The following is a 23729-nucleotide window of genomic DNA, read 5'->3' as shown; positions in this document are numbered from 1 at the left end:
GGTGTCACTCTGTGTTTCCTGCTGAATCATTTCAAGAAAATTGTTTGGACAAGTTCAGTAGTGTTGTCATTTTAAAAAAAAATTATCCAATTGACAGCAAGATGAATCTACAGGTGCCGAACCCTGGGAGCCAGATGAACGTCATACTGAGTTCCCAAACAACCACAGCCCTAGTCAATTAACTTTAGAATGCTTTGGGGGAAAAAAAACGTTCAAATACTTACAGTTTAGGATGTGGGCAACAGAAAAAGGTTCTGGTCTCTTTAAATTCCCTTTAAAGTTCCAGTTAGCACAAGGAGTTGAGGAGGTAAGCAAAATGCAAATTAAGATTTGCTCCAAACCTCCCCCAACTCCTTTAAAGCTCATCAGTACGGAACTGTTATGAGCCAGCAGCACTTCCTGTCAGGTTCCAGGCATATTTAGCAGGTTTGTAAGCTCTTCATTCTTGCACATCAAAGCTTGTAGCCTCACAGAGCAGAAATCAAATGGATGGTTATCTGGTTCGTGGCAGCTATCAAAGACTTTAAAACCCCAGCCACTGGAGCAAATAAACCCTTCTTCATTACTCAGTGGGTCCCGCACTTGTGAGAGGCCCATGAATCTGAGCTGTCATTACCTGCTGCCTGGCCTCTGCTGGGAGGCAGGTTAACGCTGGGCAGGTTTTACAGCTCCTGGGAAGGAGGCAGGCACTTAACAAGCATGGGGCTGTGAGTCCTTGAGGTGATCCTGAAAACCCAAACAAACACACACAAATAAAACACGTGAAAACTCCATCAAGCATTTTACACACATAAGGAAAAGCAAAAAAGTAAACTTGGGGAGGTAGCTCAATTGGTAGTGTTTGCTAATAACCTACAAAGCCCTAGGTTGGATCCTCAGCATGGCTTAAAACAGGCACATCAGCATGTGCCTATAATACCAGTTCTCAGGAGGTAGAGGCAGAAGGATCAGAAGGTCAAAGTCATCATTGACTATGCAGCAAATTTGGGGTAGTAGGCTACGAGTCTGGAGTATATTAGATTCTATCTCTAAAATGCATAAATAAATAAATAAATAGCCCAATGGTTTAATAAAGATTATCCAGAAATAAAGTATTAATGTTCAAAAATCTCTTGTCAATGGCTGGGTGAGCAAAGGCATCTGCTGCTAGACCTGACGGTCTGCGTTAGGTCCCTGGATGCTTTGTGGTGGACAGAAGGGACACTCCTGTAAATGCACACCACGGCATGTACGTCCCCACCCCATAAATCCCATAAATAAATAAAACAGTTTCATGAACTAAAGCAACACACTGACAAGATAATAAATGAGATGTCTGTGAGCTTCCCAATTGATCAAGTTGTTAGAGATCTACAGGCTGCCAGAACTGTCCATTCCATGAGCACAGCCAATGACAGCCGTTGTGGCTGCAGAAGCAGGTGAGAACCTTCAAATGAGCCAGGCTCATCTGTCACCACTCCCAGGAAAACAGACTTTGCTGACAAGGCTGTAGGGACGTGCCTCCCCCCACTCCCTCCTTCCCCTTGCAGGACAAGAACAGCACATTGTTCTCTATTTGCCCACGAAATACAAACAAAAGCCCCAAGTAAAATCACAGTCCTTGCCTAAAGTTCTAAGTTACAAGGGAGGCTGACCTCACCCATGAGTTTGACTTTTTCTCCAGCATGTGTTGGTGGGGGCCAGAGGTCACCCTCCACAGGACAAGGCAGCCATCTAAGTGGGGAGGGCTGGGATGGGAAGTGCCATCTGGTGGCGTTCTGCCTTTATTTTCTCACAGATATAAACAGCAAAGTGATGAAGAGTCGAAAGAGGACTTTTGAGTTTCTTTTCTGGAGTTGATTCCATAACTATATTAAAGCATGCCTAACAAGACTGATCATCTTCCTCAGTTTTGGCCCAACAACACTAAGCATCCCATGTCGGGATGCCATCATCACCATCCATCGCTACATCCTTTTCTCCCTGCAGGACTGAAACTCAGTAGCCCACTGAGCAGTGATATGCTGGTCTTCACACCCCAGGCCACTGGCTATCACCGCTCCACCTTCTGACTCCACAAATGTGACAACTCTATACACACCATAAAAGAGGATCACAAAATATTGATCCACCTGCTGCTTGCTTATTCTACAAAGAAAGATGTCTTTGAAGTTCACGCACGAGAGTGCCCGCCAGAACCCCCTTCCTTGTTAGTTAGGGTTTAATGACACCCCCATGTGCGTGGAGCGTGGCCATATCCACTCTTCTCATCTATTCACTGATTATGGTAGACGTCTGAGTTGCTCCCACCTCTTGGCTAACATGGATAATGATGCTGTCAACATGGGTGAACAAATAATGCTTCCAGCCTTCCTCGGTAGGAACCGGAAGTGGACCCGCTAGATGAAGTGGTCCTCGTCCGCTAAGGACCCAGCTGTTTTCACAACAGCTGCATCATTTCCCATCCCCACCAACTCTGTATCCCACCACTCTGACACTGCCACCCCCGTGGGTAGAGGCTCCTCACTGGGGTTTCCATTTTCGTCTCCCTGAGGAGTCCTGAGGCTGGCCTCTTTTCGTCTGCTGATTGGCTCTTGTACATTCTCTCAGGATGGATCCATCATGCCTTACAAAGTCGAAGAGAGGAGAAGCCAGTGGCACTGGACCCAGGTTCCTTTCAATAAAACCAAAGCCACACGTCCCCTGATTGGTTCTATCCTTACAAACATGTTTTATGCTGGGGGGGAGGGGAGTCCAGGGTGCAAGAAGGAAGCTTAATGGCTCATTTGAACCAATTAAAACTGAGGCTAACACCTAATTAATGAAACTAAAATACAGCCTGCTATGTGACTTCCCCCTGCCTTACAGTGAGCCATTCCCCTATACATACACCAAGAAGGGACAGTAATGGGAATACAGGCCCAGTCTGACATAGGAGCACAAGCACAGAGTCCCATCTCTGTGAAGTACACACCCTGAGCTGTTAGTCTATTCCCCGTAGCACAGTGTGTGTTTAAACTGAGGGAGGTAAAAATGGCTGCAGATGTTCCCAGCTATGGCTTCTTGGACCTTCAGAGTCAATGAAGGGAGTGAGCCTCTGCGTTCAATTTAATACTTTTGTCACCAGTGGCAACATGAAAGAGAAAGGCTCCTGGGCCTCTCTCATTGGCCCTTCTGATCCAGCAACACCCCACAGGGTACTCCAGAGCTATGGGAACCTGCCAGTGTGAGGCCAACTGTCAGATACTTCTGGATGGCAGAGGTCGGTGCTCACAGCTGCAGAAGGGTGTGCCATGCCAAGTGGAAGTCTGTTCCCTGCAGCCGGCTGAGACTGGAAGGCACCTCACCCAGAAGGTCAGGACAGGGGGTGATGTAGCTCAGCTGCTGTTTATCTAATATGCACAGGGCTCTGTGTTCACTACCCTAGAACCCATAAGCCAGCTGTGATGACACACAACTGTAACCCCAGTGTCAGGAGATGGAGGGAGTGTCACAAGTCCAAGGCCCTTCCCACCTGCAGAGAGGCAAGCTTGAGGCCAGCCTAGACTCCCGGAGACCCTGTCTAAAAAAGGTCAAGAGTTTCAATACAACAAAATTTACCATGACATCACCTCCAGAGATATCAATTGAGAGATCGCAGATAAGAATGTTAACAATGAACGGAGGGGAACAGCAAAGCTTAAACTTTGAATTTGAACCTTTTATTGGTAGCACTGTGACTGCACGGAAATCTCTTGGGGTAAGACCGTAGATTACAACCAACACACAAGCCCTAACTTTCTTGTGTACTATGGTCAGTAAGAATTTTTTTTTTGAGCAATATTCTTTGTCTTATAAGCTTGTAATCCTGCCCAAAGCACCTTAGAGATCATTATTTCTCAGAAATAATGTCCATTGGACTTGAAAGATGACTCAGTGGCTAAGGGTACGTACTGCCTTTCCAGGGGCCTGGAGTTTTGTTCCCCAGCACCTATTAGACAGCTCACAACTACCTGTAACTCCAGCTCCAGGGGTTCCAATACCTCTGGCTTCTGCAGGCACCTATACTTACATGCATATATCGACATGCACACATATGCATAATTAAAAATAATACAAATAAATTCTTAAAAGGATTACTTAAGGTCTCTTTGAATGATATTCTCTTGAGAAGTCCACATACATCCACAATTAAGTGTATTTTTCCCTAAAAGAGCTCTCAAATGTGCCCTTAACACAAATACTTAAAAATCTATATTAGAAAATTTTCTTTTAAAAAAATATTTTTTATTATTGTGTCCATATGGGGAGGGGGCATGCGTGCCATGGTACACATGTGCCAGTCAGAGAACAAAGTCTATTCTCTTTCCGTCTTCACAAGGATTCCAGGGATCAACCTTGGGCGGACAGGCCTGCTCAGCAAGTGCCTTTATCTACACTAAGCCATCTCACCAGGTTCTTCCTTAAACTATGACTTTACTTCATGCCGACCCATCCGGAAATACTTTCCCACTGCAGACAAGAATCCCGTCTATACTTGAGTAGAAGCCTCTGTGCCAACAGGCTGTGTCTCTCACTGCCTCTCCTGCTACCCAAGGCATTAAGGGAAACAGGGAGGGAGGGAGGGGAAGAGGGGACAGGAGGGGAGTGGAAGAGAGAGGAGAGGAGAGGAGAGGAGAGGAGAGGAGAGGAGAGGAGAGGAGAGGAGAGGAGAGGAGAGGAGAGGAGAGGAGAGGAGAGGAGTGGAGAGGAGAGGAGAGGATCTTTTAATTTTAGTGGCATGAGGCCTCATGTATCTCAGCCTGACCTTAAACTCCTGGTTCTGCCTCCACCTCCCAAAGGCTGGGATTACAGGCATGTACCACCAGGCCCAGCTTATGCAGTGCTGAGATCAACCTGGGGCTCTGTGCAAGCCGGGCAAGCAAGCACTCTCCCAACTTAGTGCATGCCCAGGCCCTTAACTACTTTATGCTTGTGATAATTTCGGAAATGCACCAGAAGACCCTATCCTTCACTACAACCCTGTCTGACTAGAGATGCCTGAACCATAGCCTCACAGGAAGCCCTCTGGGAACACCTGTGGGATCAATGAAGGCAACTCCTAGCTTAGAGGACTGATTTGGACACAGACCAAAAGCCAGGTCTCTCTCCATTGACTGTGCTTGAACGGCAGACCCACAGCCTCACAGACCATGAGGCTAAGTTTCCTTTACTAAGACAGGAAAGAGCCCAAAGTGGGAAGGGGGGGGGGTGAGGGAAGCCAACAGCAGTAAGCACACTAACAGAGGCAAATGCTGACCAGATGTTCACCACACCTGGTCAGCACCACCCACTGGAAAAAGGAGCAGCCGTACAAAAGGCACCAACAGGAGTACATCCAACATCTGCGAAATTCACTGACAGGCAGGGTAACCCCTGCGAGACACTATGTAACTATTGTCCCTGGTGACTTTGACAAAGATATTTACCCTTCAGGCTTCAGCTATGATTGTTGTCCAAAAAGAAGAAAATAAGTAAGTCAAAGTTTCAGAAACCTCTGCCCCTCAACTCCTTTACAAAGATAAATCTATAGTATTTGGGTTTTAAAAACTCGTTTTGATAGTAAAGAGACTGGAACCAAAATAATAAAACAATAACCAAAAAAATTCCTGTAAACTTAAAAAAAGATGTAGTTATGAGGTTTGGCACTTGAAAGTAGCAAAAATATATGTTAGAATATACCAAATTGCAACAGGACACCTGAAGGTATATAAGCTACAATAATACATAGTAGGCGTCTCAGACACAGTGAGGCCTACAGTTCATAGGCCTGAAGGTATATAAGCTACAATAATACATAGTAGGCGTCTCAGACACAGTGAGGCCTACAGTTCATAGGAATAGAATGTGAACAAAGGTCCTATGAAATGCATAGGGCATTGAGCAGGGCACACAGCAAAGTTTGGAGGCCATGCACAAAGGGTCACATAATTACCTTCATTTATTATATAATAGTAAGATTCAGATTGCTCACGATAGTCACAATCCCAAGAGCCTTAAAAAGAAATCCTTCATTTTCCCCAGCCCCTATTCATATGACTGTCTGGCGGCCTCTTAAGCTCAACACAAACCGGAATAGAAAGGGGCTCTCTGGTTTTTAAATTGTGATCAGAAAATGTCAGCAAATGTACACAACTTTACAAACAGGCAATCAAAATTACAATAATCATGGTGAGCTACCAGAGAGAAACATCTTCCGTGAGGAAGTACAAGACTTACCTCAGCCAGGCGTTGGTGGCGCACGCCTTTAATCCCAGCACTCGGGAGGCAGAGGCAGGCGGATCTCTGTGAGTTCGAGGACAGCCTGGTCTACAAGAGCTAGTGCCAGGTCAGGCTCCAAAGCTACAGAGAAACCCTGTCTTGAAAAAACTAAAAAAAGACTTACCTCATTGTCATTTGCCTTCAGAGTGAGATACCCTGATGGCCAATGCCTCTGTTCTCAGAGGAGTGCAGGGCTTACAGCAGGAGAGAAGATAACCAAAACAAACCAGGACTATTGCATCTTCGGGCTGAGCTGAGCCCAGATGGAGAAGCGGAAGAAGCCAGCGGGTAGATAGTGTGCTGAGGGACCGGGAGTCGAGGGACCATAAGAAGGGCTGGGTCCAAATGCTGGGGTGATCAGAGCTGGGGGGCTGAGCAAGACAGTAAATCCCAAGTTCTACCACAAGCAGACACTGACAGGCTCCACAGTTTCTGAGAGATTAGAAGGCTGGACTCATAGGCTCTTCACAGCCCAGTGGCAAATCCCTCAGTCAGAGCAAGAGCCAGATAAGATAGGGGCTCATTGTCACTACCCACCATGAGGTCTGATGACATCTTTTTATTTGGGTCAGGCAGAAATGTTTCAGCCATGCAGGAGACAAGGCTCAGAATTTGGTCTGGTTTGTATCATCAAAGTTGGGGGAAGGCTGACTTAGGTCTGGTATGGCATCTAAGATGTTGGGAGAAATAGTCGTCCTTTCTGGATTTCATTTTTCCCATTTGCAAACTAAAGATAAAAAATATCTAGCATGCCCACCATGTAGATTGAGTCAGGTGGGGAAATTTATGTGAAACCACCTGAAAAAAAATATGATTTCCCTCTGCTGTAAACTGGTTTGGGTAATGTGATGGCAAATCTTTCATCATCTGCCATTTCAGATCTGTAACTGATTATCAGCCATTAAACCTTGTCAATATTTATGTACAAATTTATAATTGTAAGCCGGGGCAGTGGTGGCACACACCTTTAATCTCAGCACTTGGGAGGCAGAGACAGGCAGATCTCTCTGAGTTTGAGGCCAGCCTGGTCTACAGAGCCAGTTCCAGGACAGCTAGGGCTGTTACACAAAGAAACACTGCCTTGAATCCCCTCTCCTTGTTAAAAAGAAAGAAAGAAAGAAAGAAAGAAAGAAAGAAAGAAAGAAAGAAAGAAAGAGAAAGGAAATGAAAAAAAAAGAAACCTCCAAAAACCAAATTTATAATTTGCCTAAATTGTACTAGTAGTATGTGTGATTTTGGTCAATTCCCCCCAAATAATCATAGTATATAAAACAACATAATTTACAAGAGGTATCAAATGCCCAAAACAATGGCCCAAGTCACACACTTGAAAACTTGAAAAATTAGATCCTTGTGATTGAAAGGTGAGCAAATAATCCCAATCACTCACTTGGTAACTCTTAATGCCTCAAAGCAGTCATTGCAAGCCAGGGAGATTGCTCTCTAGACAGCATTTAGCATGATCAAAATACTGTTGGAGGCTGTGGCCTCCAAGGACACAGCCATAAAGGAATGAGGTCATGCTGGTGGCATGTAGCAGCAAGGCCAGATGTCAACATCAGACAGCACACCAGCTCCACACTGTAAGTGTCTAGTCCGGTGTGCCCCTAGTGCTGAGGCTGAGAAGACCATTCTTAATGTTTTACTATTCCACGTGTGACTACAAATCTCCATGAAAGGGACACACACACACACACACACACACACACACACACACACACACCAGTAGCATTCAGGTCTATAAAGGATCCAAATGTAAACTCAGCCAATATTGCCCAAACCCTTTTCTGTCATCTTTTGTCAATGAACCACAAAAGGTACCTGGACTTGAGGGACCGGTTTCTAAATCTAAGGCTACTTGAACTCATTCGGGTAAACAGGCAGGCAAAAGAACATCTGGTCTCTGCAGGAATTTGTAATCTTTCCCAACAGAGTGGGAAGGAAACAAGCTGTGCTAAAGGCCTCTCAGCTGAGCAGCACAGTTGAACCCCACCAATTCCCTTCCAGGGCAGTGGGTGGGGGCGGTGAACAGATGAAAGGGTCAGCCACTGGGCAGTACTGAATGCCCCAGGAGACTGAGCTCAGTGGACAAGCATGGCTGACATCCAACAGGGGGAAAGTCATAAATTCCACAGGGACAATGACCCAGCTCTGGGGCACAGTTCATCACCTTAGTTAAGCCCATTCATCGTATGGGGGTGGTCACAGAACTCACACCTACTTTGTAAGAAACCCTAACATCTGCAGCATCCACACAGAATTGCTGTTCAAACTAGGATCTCAGCCCACTGGTGGGTCATGAAGTTTCCATAATGAATCAGTCCCAGCAAAAAGTAGAGAGAACAGAAAATTGAAAAAATAATGGCAGATTGTGTCCAGTAAAGATAAAACTACAGTATGCAGTATGTGTCTGGATACTTGCTTATATACTGGGTTCTGATACAATGTGTCTGGGTACTTGTTTGTATACTGGGTTCTGATACAATGTGTCTGGGTACTTGTTCATATACTGGGTTCTGATACAATGTGTCTGGGTACTTGTTCGTATACTGGGTTCTGATACAATGTGTCTGGGTACTTGCTTATATACTGGGTTCTGATACAATGTGTCTGGATACTTGCTTATATACTGGGTTCTGATACAATATGTCTGGTACTTGTTTATATACTGGGTTGTGAAACATCGGTAAAATGCATAGATAAATCTGTTTGTCTAGTATTCTGAAAAACCCTGGGCAGTAGTGGTACATGCCTTTAATCCCAGCACTCAGGAGGCACAGGAAGGAGAATCTCTGAGTTCAAGGCCAGTCTAATCTACAAGAGCTAGTTCCAGGACAGGCTCCAAAACTACAGAGAAATCCTGTTTTGAAAAACAAACAAACAAACAAAAAAACCCACCACCACCACCACCAACAACAACAAATGTCATATAGCATCATAACCACACCTTTAGTCCCTGTACTCTTGAGGCAAAGGCAGAAGGATCTCTGTGAGTTCAAAGAGCCTGGCCTACATAATGAGTTCCAGAACAGCCAGGACTACACAGAGAAACCCTGTCTCAAAGGGGGGGGGGGGGCGGAAGAGAAGGAAGAGAGAAAGGAAAGGGGGAAAAGCTATGTCATAAACCTTAAAGAGTATTTTCTCCTCATGGTACATATATTTATTATAATAAAGTATATGAATAATTATCAAAACAAGGAGGGGGGAAGGCAGGGTAATGGGAAATAGCAAATCTAAAGACTCAGGTATCCTGTAGTTTGCCGAATCCACACATGACTGAAGCATTAATGGAGTAAGAGAAAAGTTTCCAGCTTGTTCAGGACAGGGTGGAAAGGTGACAGTCCCTGTGTGTCAATTACCTTACTCATGATTTCAAAGGGTCTGTGTCACTTGGATACCTGTGTCTAGGCCTGTAGCATGGGAGCGTAGCATGGTGGTACAAGCAGAGGCTCTTCACTGTATGGTAGGCAGGAAGTAGACCATTGGCAGGAAGAGGCCGTGGACAGACATTATCCACACAAGAATGCACACCAAGTGGCCAGGCAGAGAGGGGATCCTATAACCTCCCAGTAATCTCTTCAAATTGGGCCAGTATCCCCATGATCTGTCCCTGAAAAACCCTCAGATGGAATCCCACAGGTGCGTGCTACTAAATTCCCAACTGATCCTTAATCAAATTGACAGTCCAGATTAACTACCACACGGGCCTACTAAGAAGACTTACTCTGGAAAACCAGAGCAAACAGTCTCCAAAAACTCAGAAAGTAAATCACCCAAGACAAACACCTGGGCTGCAAGTAGGAGCCAGACAAGAAAGGGGCAATCCCTTTTAAATTAAATTAGGTCAAGTCTGTGGTCCTCATTCCTTTGAGTTCTAACATCAGAGAAACTGCAAATGGATATGAAAATTCTTAAGAGTCAGGGAAGGCTTGGTAAGAAAGTTAACTGCAGCTCAGAGGCTGAGTGGGACCCCTCAGATAAAGGAAGAGGAGAAAGGAAGGCGGGAACCGAAAACTGAGGGTTCTCTGTATGTCAATGACAGAGTAGGAAAGAGAAGGCAACGGGGAGGAAGCAAAGAGAAAGAGGCAGCTGGGGGAGCTTTGGCAATCAAGTGTCCACCACCCCAAGCCCAGATACACCTGAAGGGACCCATTCAGAGACACGCAGGGTGCCTCTCCAGGGCGGCACTGACAGGAAAAGATGTGTTCTTGGGAAAGGACATAAATTGCTCCACTCAGCAAGTCGGGAGGAATGGCTTGGAGACTTTCCAGGATTCCTGCAAAGTGCTTCAAGGAAAGCAGACAGAGTGCAATGGGATCCCTTTTTCAGAGCAACTGTCAGCCTGTGTGGGATGGGAGGGAGATTACAGGCATGAGGCACACGGAGCAGCAATAGAGAACACACAACTCCAGCAGCGCGCAGACCACATCCCACAAATATTGCTGGTATGTTTGCGAATGCCAACTAAATCGAGTGGCTGGCTACAGCTGAACCATCACAGGAACCGAAAACAGCTCAGGGATTAAACAACAAAAAATCCTTTCAGGCAAAATCATAGAATTGAATGAAATAGCCCTGATAAGGAGAAAACATCTTCCTTTAAGAATTATCACAACAGGTCTTGTTTTCCAGCCAGGCACTTTCAAGTGTTGTGTTTTAGTGGTGGTGGTGGCGGCGGCGGTGTATGTGTGTGTGTGTGTGGTGTGTGTGGTGTGTGTGTGTGTTTCTTTTTGCTTGTGTATAAGTGCATTTGTCTGTGTGGGTGAGCATGCATATGTCTTATTTGGGTCCAGAAACCAAAGGACCCCAAACTGCTGTACCTCAGACAGCATCCACCTTGTATTCTCATTGAGAATTCTCTTTCACTGGCCTGGAACTAGCAGAGCAGGCCAGGCTGAGTGACCAGGGAGTCACAGGGATCCAGCTGTCTCTACCTCTCCAGCACCGAGATTGCCCACACATACCACACTGTTATTGTGTTTTGCTTTGTTTTTTTTTTTTTGTTTTGTTTTGTTTTTTTAAAAAGCTTTTCTAATTGATGTTTTTGCTTTTGAAGGTCCTGGGATTGAGTGCAGGTCGTCGTCAGGCTTGTAAGGCAAGCGCTCTGCCAGCGGCCCACCCCCTAGCATTTGCTTGTTTTTAACATATTAATGTTCATCCTACCTTACCCTTCCTCCCGGGTCTCCATCAGTACCATCCAAATTCTCCCCTACATTCCAGTCCCCCAAGACCTTGTGCTGTTCAGGGGCAGGAGCCACAACCAAATATTCTAAAGAGTTAACATGGGTTTCATGGGCTCTCCTCTATAACTTATGACCTCCACAGTCAAAACTGTCAGCCCGACTTTTAAATATCCTCTCTTTGTTCACTCTGCTTGAGTTGCTCTACAAAAGCAAGCTTGGTTCCTGCAAGCAGCACCCAGGCTTCACCCCACAATACAGGCAGCGCGGGGACTTGGACTGCTGGGCTGCAACCATTGGCTTCCTTATTTCTGGCTGCAGAGACCCATGGATAAGACACGTGCCTCAGGAAATTGAAAGCAGACGTCGAACCCCTGAGCCTCAGTCACATTTTACAACTAAAATACGCTCCAGTGATTCCACCAAGTTATTCTTGGCAAAAGTCTTTCTTCATTATACAATGTTCCATTTAAACCTGAAAAATGAACGGGCACAAACCACACATTTTCCCCTTCGTGTAAATAGGTGTGTCCCGTACCCTTGTAAATGCGTGACCATTCTACTTTAACTGGAGGCAGGGCCCCACTTCAGGGTTCACTTTTACTAGGTTTCTATCTGAAGGCTACTGTCTAAGTTACCCTTAAGAAAAAATAAGACATTGTCATGGGAGCTCGATCCATGTAGCCAGAGAAAACCATGGCAAGTTACCCCAAAAGTCATTTAGTCATCAGCTAACTGGATCGAGTTCCCCAAAAAACTTCACGGCAACTTCTCTCAATGCCTGTGATTACACACAAATCTGCTAAGAGTTTACCCAACGATTTATTCAAACTTTGGGGGCGGGGGGGGGGGGGGGGCAGACAGGACTAGTAAGTCCACTTTAAGGTTGCTGGTTTAGCTAGACAATGGTAACCCACGACTAAAATTGCAAGGACTTGGGAGGCAAAAGTAGGAAGGTCAAGAGTTCAAGGTCACCCTCAGCTTGTTTGCAAATCCAAGGGTGGCCTGGAATTCTTGAGGCTTTGACTCAAGAAAGTACAAAAAAAAAAAAAAAGTATTTAACCTTAATTTGTTAAAATTGCATAGGGATTGAAATGTTTTGAAACTCAATGCCTATGGATATATGGAGGAGTGGGAAGAATTTAGCATGTTGCAGATGCTGCTTGGTGTCAACGATCCATGGGAAATAAGAGCCCTCACTATTAACTCGCACAATTGTCCTTGCTTTATAGAAAAAGGAATTTAAGTCTCCAAGGGTTAAATGGTTTGCTTAAGATCACTAAGGGGGGGGGGAGAAAAAGTAGGAATCAAGCCAGTATCTTTTTTTTTTTTTTAAGATTTATTTATTATGTATAGTGTGCTTTGTCTGCATGTATGCCTTCAGGCCAGAAGAGGGCACCAGACCTCATTACAGATAGTTGTGAGCCACCATGTGGTTGCTGGGAATTGAACTCAGGACCTCTGGAAGAACAGCCAGTCTTCTTAACCTCTGAGTCATCTCTCCACCCTAAACCAGGATCTTTCTCATCATTTTTTAATACTAACTGCCAAATTGTCAGGCTCTAGAGTCACCTAGAAGACCAGCCTCTGGGCGTGCCTGTGAGGGGTTGTCTAGATTAGAGGACCCACATTCACTGTGGTTGGAGCTGTCCCACATGGTGGGACCATGGCCTGAATAAAAGGGAGGAGAGCTGAGCACCGGAATTCATCACTCTCGGCTTCCTGGCTACAACGCCAGTGACCAGCCGCCTCACACTCTCACTGCCTTGCCATCCCTACCATGATGGACCACATCAGGAACTGTAAGCCTAAAAATCTTTCTCTCTTAAGTTGCTTTTATCTGGTATTATGTCACGGCAATGATTCAAGTCATTAAACATGGCACCGCATCAAAGTAATTCAAAATGTTCCTGGAATTACTCCATCTTCTTAAAAAGCACATTTAACTCCCAGGTTTCCCTTTCAGAGTGGAAACAGTAGCAAACCTCAGGACAATGATGGTGAAACCAAAGGTGCCCAGGGACAAGGAGGAAGGGAGGATGGAGCATCCCAGAGGACAGAAAGAGATGAGGAGGAAGGGAGGATGGAGCATCCCGGAGGACGGTAAGAGACAAGGAGGAAGGGAGGACAGAGCATTCAGCTTACGGAAAGAGGAAGGGAGGACAGGGCATCGCAGTGGACGGAGAGTGTAAAGCAAATGGGTTTGAAGCAGAGGAGCAAAGAGAGCAAAGAGCAACACAGAGGGAGCAATGAGGCCTGAGAAGCTGAGAGTGCAGCTGGGAGAGGCATCCAAAGCACTGGGATTATTCGCATTGACACTGAGCTACAATCAGATGGCAGAGAGGGCTCTTCATGGGTGCTTACAGGCACCTGCACTGCCAAGACAAGCAGAGGCAGACAGACACGCTAAGCCAGGGTCAGGAATCAGGTGAGAAAGGTCAGGATGCAGCTGAGTGGGGCTGAGGAGGGGACAGACATTGGATACGGTGAGACAAGACAGGACATACGTTGGAGAGACGTAGCCAAAAGAGATGCTAGGACAACCCCAAGACTAGTCTAGGTCACTAGAGGGAAAGGGCAGGCAGAATAGAGCAGACTAGGGAAGTGTGTTACAGTTTTGACCTCAAATATCCACACAGGGTTGAGTATGGCGGCACATGCCTGTAATCCCAGAACTGGTAAAGCTGAGGCGGGAGAATCAAGAGCTAAAGGTCAGCCTGCAATACAGATTGAAACACTGTGAAAATTAATCCCCTAAAGCCCCATAGATTAAAGCCTTAGTTGCCAGCCCTTGGCACATCCGGAAGGAGATAAACTGTGAAGAGATATGGCCTTAGTGGGATGGGTGCCTTTAAGGAGCTACTGGGACCCTGAGATCTTGCTTTCTCTCTTCCCTGTTGCCACAAGGTGGGCCACACTGTACCATGATGCTCTCCACCATGATATACCGCCTCATCACAGGTCCCAAAACAACCGTCAGTCAAACCCAGACTGAAGCTGCTGCTGTCACAAACCCCCAAAACACCTGTCCCTCCTGTCACAGCAGAGGGAAGCTGGATAACATGAAAGATTAGGGAATTGATGCTGGACATGTTGGGTTTGAGTGTTGCCACTAGACAGGAACGTGACCATGTTGAGTGGGGTAGCTGGATATGTAAGGCCGTAGTCAGGCAAGGGAAGATGGTAAGCTGGATGAGCTCTGCCTCATGCAGCAAGGAGAAGCCAAGGGACTCCAACACTAAGGGGTCAAGGAGACAAGGAAAAGCCCATAAAGGTAATAGAGCAGTGGAGGGGGGAGGGGGATGAAGAAAAATATTCCATGACCTGAAAGAGGGAGGACTCAACAGGGGCAAAAATGAGACCAGCAAGTGTAGGGGACCGGGAAGAGGGCACCAGGTGGAGAACCAAATACAATGTTAAATGTTAAATGTATGGATGCTACGATGAAACTCTTTAATTTGCATGCTAACTAAAGGAATTAGAAAACTTAAGTAAATAAAAACCAGGGAGATCGCCCAGTGGTTAGAGCACTCACCATACTAACAAGAGGGCCAAGAGTTTACGTAAACATCAGGTGGGAGTGGTTACCTGCCTGTAATTCCAGTCTCGGAAATACAGGTAGGATCCCCAGAGCAAAGCGACTAGAAAGACTAGCCACATTGGTTGAGCTCTGGGTTTGACTGAGAGACCTCGTCTCGGTGAACAAGACAGGAAAGTGACTGCGGAGGATTCCTGACATCAACTTTATCCATAGCCGTCTGATAGAGTGTTAGGCGATAACTTGGTCCACCACTTTATACGTAAACTGTTTTTTCCCAAGGGCCTTGCCTTGCGACACCCCAGCCCATGACTCTGTTTTTTGTCCCTGCTGTAGTGCCAACTGCCAGGGAAAGAACTGGCACAGCCCAAATAGACCATCAGAATGAGACCAAGGAGCAGAGGCAGATGCTGGAGTCACGAAGCTTCAAACCAAGGATACCAGGAGGCACTGGCCCCCACCAGAAGCTGAGGTAGCCAAGGGAGGGCTCTTCCCTGGGTCTCGGAAGGAGTACGGCCTTGATGTACCTGGATTTCAGCCTTCCAACCTCCAGAGTCTGTGAGTGCTCAGAAGGTCTGAAGCCTTAAATTCATACGGGAGAAACCCGACTGATATTCTAATGTTGACCCAGAAAGCAAGGGGACGTCTTCCAACTAAAACATGACGAGGAACATTCCTGCCTTCTGTGGTTTGTCCCCTCCAAAATTCATGTTGAAATTTCATTTGTCAATATCCGGTATTTGGGAAAGTGGGACCTAGAAATTATGTCCATCATTCAGCCCCAGGTCCTTCTCCCCAGATTGTTCTAATTCTTCCAGGTATGAAGGGTGTCTCACTATAGCAAAAGGGAATTTGTTACGGTGAGAAAACCTTGCTGTGAGAGCTGGAGAGATGGCTCAGTGGTTAAGAGCACTGGCTGGTCTTCCAGAGGTCCTGAGTTCAATTCCCAGCAACCACATGGTGGCTCACAACCATCTGTAATGAGATCTGGTGCCCTCTTCTGGCCCTCAGGCATACATGCAGGCAGAACACTATACATAATAAAAAAAAAATCTTAAAAGAAAAAAAAGAAAATCTTGCCGTGAAGCGAATCTGCCTGCTCCTTGTCTCTTTGTGTCATGCTCCTGGATTTCTCAGATATAAAAACCATGAGCAAAAATGAATCCTTTTTTCCTTGTGTGTATGTTGTATGTGAGTGTGTGTTGTTGTTGGCTTTTCAAGACAGGGTATCTCTGTGTAGCCCTGACTGTCTTCAAACTCAGAGATCTGCCTGCCTCTGCCTCCTACTGCTCTGAATATCTGTTGTCTTTATAGAACAAGGGCAAACAGCCACCACAACGCAAAGAAAAAGAAATGCCACCTCCTAATCAAAGGCTGACACGGGACTGGACTGGTACAAGAATGTCTGCCACCACCACCTTGCCAAACAGGTTAGGGTGACTGTGTGAGGCAGAAGCTCTCCGCAGCAACAGTACAAAGATGAAGGCCATGGTTCGAGCAGAGTTGTGACCTGTGTGAAAATTGAAAAGGCAGAAATCCTTCCTCTGCATAGATGTGTAAGTCTGCCTAAACTGGAGGGATTTGTGGGGAGATGGAAAAGAGGGAGAAGGAGCAGGAGGAGGAGAGGAGTAAGGAAACAGAGGTGCATGTGAGCGTGCGAAATGTGTGCCTGTACGAACACATGCGTGTACACGGAGGCCATTACTAACTTACTATAGATACACAGACACGGACACACCAGGGAGTCCCCAGTTTTAAAATAGTGTGAGGATAGAGCGAAGAAGATATCCTGACCCCTAACTCCTTTCCTCTGCCATTCGGATCTTCGGATTCAGTTGTTTTTCCAGTTTATAAAACTATCTAAGATTCATTTTCAGCTCTGTGTCTCTGTAACTATGCCTACAAAGAACGGGGAAAGCCAGGCTCTGCTCAACACTTTGTCCACAATTTCATCCCAGCCCCTGAAGGCAGAGGCTGAGTTTGGAGCCAGCCTGGTCTACATACCGAGTTCTAGGATATCCAGGGCTACACAGAGAAACCATGTCTCAAAAAAACAAAACAAAACAACAACACCAAAAAGACTTGGAAAGACTATAGAGAGAAAGTGGGGGGAGCATCGAGGAAGAATGTAAAATAGATCCTTGGGACACGGTGAAGTCTTCCTAACACCTGTTAGCCTGTTTTAAGGAGCACTGGGGAACTGGGGAGGTAGCTCAATAGCAGAGCACTTGCCTGTATGCAAGAGACCCTGGATTCTAACCCCAGAACTACAGAAAATAAAATTATACCCAGACAGAACTATGGGCATCTATTCCTATAGGTCCCTAAGCAAGACTGAGTAATAATAAAAAAAAAAAAATACTACCCAACCACTGCTATTAAAATCCAATTATTGGCCCCCTGTAGTTTGCAGCATCACTTTTATTTTCTTCCATATCAATGGCTTCCTTTGATCCTATTAATTCCATAAGTCCTTCTTCTCAGAAATACTTACCTTTTCTGGCTCTCACAAAGCAGCCTGTCTCTAAGACACATCCAACTTCCAAGGAGAAAATGCTATTTCTTTAAAAAGTAAAAATAGGTACAAAACGACCTCGGCTCTCAGAATGTTCTATAAAAAGGAAATAATTTTCTAAGAAATCTAGCAATTGAGGTGCAGATCACAATAAATCAATTTATTATCGCCACGTAGGTGAACTCCACAGAACAGGGAATCCTGGAAGGCCTGCACAAGTTTGCGGAAGTACCTCGGGTACTTAAAGAGGAATTCCGGGTTCGTTCATTCATTCACTCATTCACTCATTCATTCATTCATTCATTCATTCTGTAGTTACGTCTTTTCCCCGTAAGCATGGCCTGAGAAGACTTGTAACCATCGCTGATGGTTTTATCTGGATGTATTCGCGATACTCGCTAAGCTGGAGCCGTGGGCCTGAGTCACTGGGCTCTGCAGCTTTGGCATCTGCCTGTGAGCCTATGAAAACCTAAGCCGGTGCCAAGTGTCCAACTCAGCAGAAAAAGGGACCGAGAATCCCCACTCTGCACTGCTCCCCCTTCTCCGTCTGAGCAAGATTTCTGACATTAAGAGGAACCAACAATGAGACTAATTATTCTGTGGGTATAACTGACCTGAACGTCACCCCCACGCCTCCACCCTCCCAAAGACATGTCTATGAAGGACAGGATGGACTGGGGGTGCCCACCACACCCACGGGAAGACAGCTTTCCTACAGCTAAAAAGGAACTCTCACTGAACGACCCCACTCACACATAGCATATTCATAGAGAAAGGCAAAAGACTGTTGAAATCCCTACCCCTGACTTAAGGCCACGGAAAAAGGCAAAAGCATCCTAGGAAACGCTCCGGGAGCCATACAGATGAACCCGGACTCCCCAGGTCCCCTATAAATATACTTCCAAGTTATGACTTCAAAAGATCTTCCTATTTTTGTCTCTCCACCCACCAATTTTCTGAGAATTACATGCTGGGCCAAATGAATGGTAAGCCAAGCGAGAGGGACCTGAGCTAGGGTTTCTCTGTCCCCGCTGTCAGCACACGCCCTCGGCTGGGACAGCGTCTGCCCAGAGTTCAAGCCTTAATGAATGCCACCCCTTGGATCCCTCACTCTGCTTACACCAAGGGCTCCCCACCTAGACTACAATGGATTCTGTTTTCCCCAAAAGTCCAGGACAAGTCTAAGGACAAACAATACTGAGCAGTGAACAGCAGACTACAAGTTAGAAAATGAAACCGTTACCCGGCTAAAAGCTGCATTTGACACAAAAATGGGAAATGGCCAAAATATAATTGGAGGCACACTTCAGCTTCCCACTACCCGCCCCCATCAACTGGGAAAGATATGCAACAGTCACATAATAGTTTTAACACAATCAAACTAAGAAATGGGCGCTTCCTTCAGACATCGTAGGGGGAAAACAGCCTGTACAAATCGGCTTGGAGAATTTTCAGTTCATAAAACATTCTACAGCAGCTGCCGCGCATCACCCAGAGCCGTCCGGGAGCATGTGTGCACCGTCCCTTCGGATAATAATTCCTTTCTGTTCACTAACGTGTGCTGTCTGAGGATAAACTAACGGGAGACAAAGGCGGCACTCGAGGGTGTGCTGCCGAGGAAAGTTTCCGGAAAAACCCACCTCCCAGGTGAACTGGCTCAACTCGGAAGGACAGAAATAAACATCGTTAGGACCCTACCTTGGTCAGAACGGTGGCTGTGGCCAGTTGTTCGTAGCAGCCTTCTCCCAGCTAGGAGCCATGGTCTGTCTTCCTTCCACCCTGCTGAGCCAGGAAACGGTGTCTAACACTTCAACTGCTCAGCCGTTAGGAGCTAAAAACGGATCGTGTGCAATGCTGGATGTATTTCTGTCTGCTCGCTTGCTACACACCCTCATCATGTTCAATTTTTTCCATTGATGGAACAGTATGAGGCAGACTTAACCAGAAAGTGGTTTTTCCATACACTGCCTGGAGTAAATAGCCAGGATGGCCTGCCACCACGCTTCGGAGACACTGGGCTGCCCATGACTAGGCTCTTGTTGGGCCGGCAATCCACCATGACCACCGGAGCTCCACAGGAGCCCGGCTGCAAGGCGTGCAGAATAAAGTCCTACTCACTCCAGAGCCGCTCTATGCTCGTTGTAAAGGTCCTGGAGCACTGAGAATACACACCTACCATCCTTGTGTTTGGGAAAGCGGTCAAAACCACAGATGGAATGCTATGGTCGTCAAACGGGGCCTCAAGAGCAGCCCTAAAGATGATGCTGTGATTAGCAAAATATCAGACAGACCCTCATTCTGTGTGCCTTGTTGGAATCGTGTTTTTGTTTTGTTTGTTTGTTTTCAAGTTAGCGCGGCAATAGCGTTTTACACTCAAAGTCCTTATAACCTAAATGTGGAGCTACTTTATCAATAACATGTGTTAAATTACTGTAAATGAAAGTTACACAGCAGAGGTAGAGTTTTTAAGCCTCACTTCAACCTTTGATGAGAGATACTAAACCTAAAAATATACAATGTTTTCAGGTCATCTTTATATTAGATTTTTGTTGGTGTTGACTAGGTGCTGAACAGCACAGAATTACACTTCTGTGGTAGTGTTTAAATTTCTGGGGCTATATTCGAAAGAATAAAAATCCTACATTTTTAAGGTACATGCATTCTAAGTATACAGACATACAACCCATCCTGAATGTGTGGTGAGAGCTTTGTAAGGAAACAGTTTCATTTCTAAAATGTAACCAGGAGCTGAACGGTGGTGGTGGTACACGCCTTTAATCCCAGGACTTTAAACCTAGGCAGAGGCAGGCTGATCTCTGTGAGTTCAAGGACAGCCTAGTCTACAAAGCAGTTCTAGGACACCCAGAGCTAAACAAGGAAACCAGGTCTCAAACAAACAAAAAGTAGTACGGTGTGTTGAGATGGCTCAGTGACTTAAACTGTTTGCTGGCACATAGAAAACCCTAGAATCCATGTAAAACAAGCAGATACAGTGGGGTACATCTGTAACCCCAGAACTGCTACAGTAGGATGTGGGGGGGGAAATCTCCAGAAAGCTCACAGGCCAGTTAGACTGCAGTGCACAGCACCAACCTCAGCATGGTGGGAGGTGGGAACTGACACCTGTCCATCATCCTCTGACCACACATGCGCTGTGGCATGTGTGCACATCCAGGTACTTTTCAATAGGTGAGTGGAGCTAAATATGCAATAGGTGAGTTATTAAGGATCAGATTTGACTCTAGTCCAGACAGACTTTTAATTTCTTACTTGGATTTTAAAACATACCATATTGACATGTATGCATCGACACGTAAAAAAAGCCACACTGAGAATAATATTTTACATAGCTTAACACACACTTGAGGGGATGCTTCCTAACCTAAATTGGCAAATAAAAAAACATTGAATAAAGTCACCAGTATAATATTTATAAAGCAAATAGAATTGCCACAAAAAAAAATTAAACTAATACAGAGCCAAAAACTTTTAACGCTGGTAGAGTGGGTTTAAAAACAAAACAAAATCACCCAATCCAGCCTCCTTCCACTCCGTATTTTGAACTGATGTCTTAGCCCACTGTGGTAATTCATACCCACAGCCCCGCATCTGGGGGGGGGCGGAGGCGGAGGTGGGAAACGGTCAGGAGCTGAAAGTTAGGCTGGGTCACAGACTCTCTTAAATATAAATATTAGGTAGGTAACAGAGGCCATAATGAAGGCATAAGGTGACAGAGTTGCTCAGCACCAAGCACTGGAGCAAAGATACACACACCCAAGTAACCACAGCCTCTGACTGACTAAGAAGGTTGCCATAGCAGCCCAGTCACAGAACAGAAAACTTGAGAATTCCCCAAATGTGTGTTTTTGAAAGGCCCTAGATAAATACTGGAAGACTAATAGTACCACTACAGTCACTGACCGCTGGTTCTCTAAATCTAGCTACATCATGTCTGTCACTTAAAAAAAAAAAATTGAGCAGGGCTGGGAGATGGCAAAGGGCGTGCAGAGCAGGAGAACCTGATCCCCAATGCCCACATAAAAGAGCATGCCTGGAACCCAGTGCTTACATGGGGGGAGATGGAGGAGATAGGCGAATCTGAGAGTCCAGTGGCTAGTCAGTCTAGTCAAAATGATAAACTCCAGGCTCAGTTTCCCTGTCTCAGTCAATGTCTGCCTTCCAGACAGGGACACACAGATACATGCATCGCTTCCGCCCACCACGTGCACACCTCACACACATACACACACACACAAAGACAAAATAAATAACACATACACATAAATAACCTGGAGTGGGGGAATAAAACGTCTTCCAAGTAACCCTGACAAGGAGAAGACTCCTAGGTACAAAGGGAAACATTCTACCAGAAGGAAGGCACAGCAGCGTCTAAGGGTGGACGCCCTGTCAGTACAATCGCCTGTCTGGAATCACATGAGCATCTATGTATTACTCCTGCGTCTAGATTGGAAAGTGATTCTGATCTTGTAGTACATATTGTAAGTACATCCCTTTAATGTCAGAAGGATCTGTGGTGACGAGTCACTGTCAACTATGACCAGACACTTCGAGTGTGCTTGCAATGTCTGGCTGCATTTTTATTGTTGAATTCACCCCACTAACTTTAGCTCTGAGTGTGTACAAAGTCACCAGGGTCTCAAATGATGTAAGACAGATCTTCAAGTTCCTTAGACACGGAAGCTTCGATAAAATACTCTCTATTTAGGTCTCCATCCCTGAATTCCAAAATCCAGCAAATTTTCAAATCAGAAAGCCAGGCATCATCTTTTTCCTGCTCCAATTCAAGATGGTGTAACAGGGCATATGTGTTAACAAGCATCTAAAATTAAACTCCTTGGCAATGATCCCCAAGAAGCACGCAAATTGCTACTCGGGAAGTTTTTACTTCAGAAGCACATAATGCAAAAGTATAGCTAAAAGCAAATATCAAAGAAATGCTAACGATCACAGACTTTAAGTGGCAAGTTGATGGTTCTCACTATGTGGTTCTCTTTTGATCTTTTTTGTATTCAGAAAAATTTTGCAAATTTTCTTAATAAAAGGTGGGAGTGAATGGCATATGTGTTCACACATGTCAGGCCATGAAAAACACTGTTTTGCTTAAATGCCCAGTCGAGACTAAATGAAGCTTGTCGTCCTGATTGTAATCAAGCATATGAATATTCTACACTGTGGGAGCACACATGTTCACAAAGGCATGCTCATGAGGGCTTCTGCCTCGATTGGAGGAGACATGGAAGGGAGAAAATGATAAAATATGGTGTAGAAATTCCTCTAGAATAGAATAAAGTCTGGTCATGGGAGAGAGGGTAGAAAGAATAAAAAGCCAGGCGATGGAGAGGACAGCCATGAAATGAGGTCATAGCACTCGTGAGTTTGCAGAAGCTGTGGGTGCCAGCATCAAATCTATACAAGGCTGGGCCCAACGTTCAGTCGTGGATAAGAGAGAGGCTGATGGGAAACAGCCTGCGCAGGGGAGCTATTGACAATGGGGGGCTTCTGGCGGGGAGGAAGTCCCTGTGACCCCCATGCTCCCATGGACAGCTCCATGCCCATGTCTGTAGAGGCGGCCCCTGATTCAACTCAGTGGGTCACAGAGCAAAATATAAACGGGCATGAAAGTTGAATCTAGACGAGGTAGGAAGAGGGGTATACGTGGGGATGAGGAGCCTGGCAGAGGGTCAGTGACAGGTGTGACCAGGACAGATCACACACATGGGTGAAAACTTCAAATAATCATTTTTTTTAAAAACTTTGAGGACTTGGTGATTAGTGTCTGCTAGCGTGCACAAGGCCCTGTATTTCATAGTCAGTCACACACAAAAATCAAAATCCCCTCTGCTCTGAGTCTGAGAAACTCAAGTCTGTGCCGACCACACTTGGAAGGTCACTCAGGTCATTACTGAGAAGCAGCTCAGCAGAAGTATTCCTTGCTGCTGACTGATCATCAGCATAGGGTGAAATAAAAGAAAACAAGGGTTAAAACTATAAACTGCCCCTTGGTGATGGTGCACGCCTTTAATCCCAGCACTCGGGAGGCAGAGGCAGACAGATTTCTGTGAGTTAGAGCCAGTCTGGTCTACAGAGCGAGTTCCAGGACAAGCTCCAAAGCTACAGAGAAACCTCATCTCAAAAAAAACAAAACAAAAACACACAAAAAAAGAAAGATAAAGAAGTGCTCATCATCCACAGAAATTAGGAAAAGGCAAAAAAAAAA

The 23729-nt window shown here is 45.6% G+C and overlaps 1 protein-coding gene across 5 annotated transcripts in view; it reads right to left on the bottom strand.

The window, feature by feature from the left end:
- Tiam2 (TIAM Rac1 associated GEF 2) overlaps positions 1-23729 on the bottom strand; it is a 234998-nt gene that overhangs the window by 108540 nt on the left and 102729 nt on the right. For all 5 annotated transcript variants that reach the window (XM_050135807.1, XM_050135806.1, XM_050135809.1 and 2 more), the window contains one exon: positions 617-726. The gene's annotated coding sequence lies outside the window, so the exon portion shown is untranslated. The remainder of the gene's footprint in view (positions 1-616; positions 727-23729) is intronic.

This window comes from Alexandromys fortis, unplaced genomic scaffold, assembly GCF_014885135.2.
Source record: "Alexandromys fortis isolate MF-2015 unplaced genomic scaffold, M_Fortis_MF-2015_v1.1 scaffold_23, whole genome shotgun sequence".
Classification (NCBI taxonomy): Eukaryota; Metazoa; Chordata; class Mammalia; order Rodentia; family Cricetidae; genus Alexandromys; species Alexandromys fortis.
Note: the sequence above shows the minus strand (reverse complement) of the source record. Positions and strands in the feature narration are given on the sequence as shown.